Source organism: Petaurus breviceps, unplaced genomic scaffold (genome assembly GCF_028583685.1).
Source record: "Petaurus breviceps papuanus isolate PSGF00001 unplaced genomic scaffold, PetGlider_PUasm1.0 90925, whole genome shotgun sequence".
Classification (NCBI taxonomy): Eukaryota; Metazoa; Chordata; class Mammalia; order Diprotodontia; family Petauridae; genus Petaurus; species Petaurus breviceps.
Window position 1 is genome coordinate 32141644 of NW_027187380.1, and position 4729 is coordinate 32146372.

Sequence of the window (4729 nt, forward strand, 5' to 3'; positions counted from 1 at the left end):
GGGGGGGGGGGACAGAAGAGTGCAGTCTGGCCCCTGCCCCCAGGACAAGAAGCAGTGGAGGAGCAGCAGTGGTGCAGCTGGCTGTGTGGCTGCCTCAGAAGCTCCTGGCCTACAGATATAGGGAGACCAAGCGACCATTCAGAAGGTAATCGCTTTTGCTTTAACCTGCTTGGATCTGGATCGCAGCCTTAGGTGGTGGTCCTGGGGTGTGTGGTCAGTGAGCCAGAGCTTGTGGGGGCTGTAGAGAGGGCGCCCTCCTAATAGCTCCAGCAGCTGCAAAATCCCCAGAGATTTGGGACAAAGCTCTCTCCATTTTGGAAGCAGAGCTCTACTGTGGCAAAGAGCTCAAAAGTCAAGTAATTGGCTGGAAATATGAGCAAGCACAGGAAGAACAAACAGACCATAGAATCCTTTTTGGGGGACAAAAAGTGTCAAGGAATGGAGTAAGAGGGAGACAGTGAAGTCAGAACTCCTGCATCAAAAGCCTCCAAGAAAAATATGAATTGGTTACAGGTCACAGAGGAGCTCAAGAAGGATTCTGAAAATCAAGTAAGAGAAGTAGAGGAAAAAGGGAAGAAAAATGCGAATGATGCAAGAAAATGATGAAAAACAAGTCAACAGCCTGCTAAAGGAGACCCAAAATTACACTGAAGAAAATAATACCTTAAAAAATAGACTAACTCAAATGGCAAAAGAGGCCCAAAAAGCCAGTGAGGAGAAGAATGCCTTAAAAAGGTGAATTTGCCAGATAGAAAAGAAATTTCAAAAACTCACTGAAGAGAGTAACTCCTTCAAAATTAGATTGGAGCACATGGAACCTAATTACTTTATGAGAAATTAAGATGCAATAAAGCATATCCAAACAAATGAAAAAAATAGAAGGCAATGTGAAATATCTCATTGGAAAAACCAATGACCTGGAAAATAGATCCAGGAGGGATAATTTTAAAATTATTGGAATGCCTGAAAGCCATGATCAAAAAAAGAACCTAGACACCATCTTTCAAGAAATTATCAAACAAAATTGCTCTGATATTCTAGAACCAGAGGACAAAATAGAAATTGCAGGAATTCACTGAATACCTCTTGAAAAAGATCCCAAAAAGAAAATTCCTAGGAATATTATAGCCAAATTCCAGAGTTCCCAAGTCAAGGAGAAAATACTGCAAGCAGCCAGGAAGAAACAATTTTAATATTGTGGAAACACAATCAGGATAATACTTCTACATTAAGGAATCAAAGGGCTTGGAATATGATTCCAGAGGTCAAAGGAGCTAAGACTAAAACCAAGAATCACCTACCCAGCAAAACTGAGTATAATGCTACAGGGAAAAATATGGTCATTCAATGAAATAGAGGATTTTCAAGCATTCTTGATGAAAACACTTGAGCTGAAGAGAAAATTTGACTTTCAAATACAAGAAGCAAGAGAAGCATGAGAAGATAAACAGGAAAAAGAAATCATAAGGAACTAATTAAAGTTGAACTATTTACATTCCTACATGGAAAAACAATCATTGTAACTCATAAGACATCTCAGTATGAGGATAGTTGAAGGGAATATATATATATATATATATATATATATATATATGTATTTATGTATACAAACATATATATATGCATAGGAGAGTGTATGTGTATATAAATGTATTGCTAAGTATGGGCATATGTATGTTCATGCATACATAGACAGGGCACAGGATGAGTTGAATGTGAAGAGATGATATCTAAAAACTAAAATTAAGATGTGAGAGAGGAATTTATTGGGAGAAGGAGAAAGGGACAGATAGATTAGGGTAAATTATCTCATATAAAAGAGGCAAGAGAAAACTGTTACAATAGAGGGGAAGAGCAGGAAGGTGAAAGGGAATGGGACAACCTTACTCTCATTGAATTTGGCTTAAGGAGGGAATAACATACACACTCAATTGGGTATCTTACCCTACTAGAAAATAGTGGGGTAGGGTATAGGAGGGAGGATGATAGAAGGGAGGGCAGATTGGGGGAGAGGATAATTAGAAGCAAAAATTTTTGAAAAGGAATAGGGTCAAAGGAGAATATAGAATAAGGGGGGGGCAGGATAGGTTGGAGGGAAATATAGTTAATCTTTCACAATATAACTATTATGGAAATGATTTGGGTAATTACACATGTACAACCTATATTGAATTGCTGATCTCCCCAGTGGGGGCGGGTGAGGGGGTAGGAAGGGAAAAAATCTGGAACTCAAAGTTTTAAAAACAAATGTTTAATATTTTTAAAAAATTGTTTTTTATATGCAACTGTGATAAGATATACAGGCACTGGGATATATATAAGAAATCCATCTTGCCCTACTAAAAAGTTAGGGGGGTAATGAGGGAAGATACAAGAGAGAACAGACTGGGGGAAGGGGCATTAAGTAAGCTTGCTATTTTGGGGTGGGGTGGGTAAGGGAAAGATGGGGAGAAAAAACTGTAACTCAAAATCTTGTGGAAATGAATGTTGAAAACTAAAAAATAAAAGAAAAATTTAACAATAGAAGAGAGAAGGAAAGGAGAGGGGAGGGGAGGGGAGTTACGTTCCCTTAGAAAAATTCTGAGACCTTGGTACCAAAAGTTAGGATAGGATAGGAACTTGAGTGGGTTCTTCAGGCTGTTGCAGATATTATAGACTTTGCCCCTTGGCTCAATCTCTCAATAATTGACCGTATTGCAAGGACAGAAAATACAAATACAAAACAAATTCTATTATAGCCATGTCCCAGTTCAGAAGAATATGGGGGAAAGTGCTGACTTGGAGTCAAATAACCAGAATTTGAATCAAATAACCAGAATCAGCTGTTTATTATCTGCATGACCCTAAGCACCTCCCTTAATTGATCTAGCCCTCTTCCTCATCTGCAAATGTAAGGGCTGGACTAGATAGACTTTAATGTCCTTTGCAGCTTTAAATCTGTGATAAAAATGGTTTTGTCCCAGAATTTGTGCATATCAAATATTGCTGATAATAACTGGGTTATTATTAGAAGTTTAAACATCTTTTAACTATACAAAGATTCGTAACAAAAATGCACTACAAATCATGGGAGATGTGCTCTGAGCCTTGCTTTCTTAATAAGTTAATACACAGCACCCTCCCCCCCCAGAATAGACCTTCATTTGGCCTAGCCACTTCAAGTTCACAGGTCCCCCAAATGACCAGAGCTGTTTCCTTCTTTGGATGTAAGCAAAAACCTTTGTTCTCCTTTTGTGAACCAGAGAACGGTGGTGAAGTTAGGTTCACTTGAGGCCATGATGGGAGAGGAGTGGAGGTAAGGAATATTCAGAATCCATCTCTTTCTAGAATTTCTTTGCTTTCTCTTTTCATTTCTAATCTGTATCTCCATTGTGTTTTTTGTTTTAAAAGGAATGGAAAGGGTTGAGGGTTACAAAGATAGATCTTCACCACACCCCCACCTTGTAATTACCAAATTAACACGTTTTAATGGGCAAAGCCCTCCAGCAGCCTGCTGTGATTAATGCGCAAGTCCAATTAGTTGCAGAGTTTTTCCCTGTAATTTTAACCCACTTAAATAGCTTGAGAGTCTGTGGTGTCTCTGGGGTGAACCTCCCCCACACAAGCTCACTCCCCCATGATTTAATAGAATCTCTAGAGCTTAATTAAAGAGACAAGCTTGGCTGCCTCACCCCATTGGTGTCTCATTGTACTGCACCAAAGTGGACACAGCTCCCCTAAGTAGTCAGGAAGATAGAAAAAGGATCCCGAAATTCATTCATTCATTCATTCATTCATTCATTCATTCAACAATTTTCAATTCAAGGTTCAACTCAAGTGCTATTTCCTAATCTCTTCCATTGTTAGTGTTTTCCTGCCTCCTGAAATGACTGTATTTATTTTTTATATAATTTTCATTTACTTAACTATGTGCTTTTGATGCCTCTCTATAGAATATAAACTTATTTAAGGCAAGGATTGTTTCCATTTTTGTCTTTGTATCACCTGGCCTAGAAAAGCCGGGTGTATGGTAGGTTCTTAATAAATATTGGTCAAATTAAATTAAACTAAGCACCCATTCAGTGTACAGAACAATGCCTGGTGTTAAGAGGAGCACAAAGAAATGGGCTCACAGTCCTGCACTCCACAGGCTCACAGTACAGTCAGGGAGACAAATATCTATCCACAACTTATTAAATCCTTACTCTATGTAATGTTCAATGCCGTTCCCTTCTCTGAGTATTCAAGCTCAATCCCCAAGGCCCTGCCACTTGAAATATTAAGATAAAAATGTAAGACAATATAAAATTTAGCACCAAAATGAATATAAGTACTTTGGGGGCAGGGATTTAAGTCTTAATGGCCTTTGATTCTTTCCTAGATCTAATGAAAAGTTTCCCAGAGAAGGTGATACCACCCCCTGGAGGGTAGTGGAATGATGGGGGAGGCCAGTAGTAGCCTCAAGTGCATTTGGGGAGCATTGAATAAAAAATAAGGAGGCAATGGAAGCATAAGGAAAGAAGATAAGAGAAGAAAGTTTTGAAAAACCATTCCTACATGTTTCATCTGTTGTGTAACAGAGTTAAAGTCTTAGTGATTGTGTTATTTTCCAAATAAACACACAAAATTCAAAACACGTCAGTGTTCAAATTTGTCAACAGGTCTTAACAAGCTAGTGTTGTCAGGTTGTGTGTTGTCAGGAAGTACAGCATGCATCAGCAGGAATATGTATGTGTAATGACTCATTTAT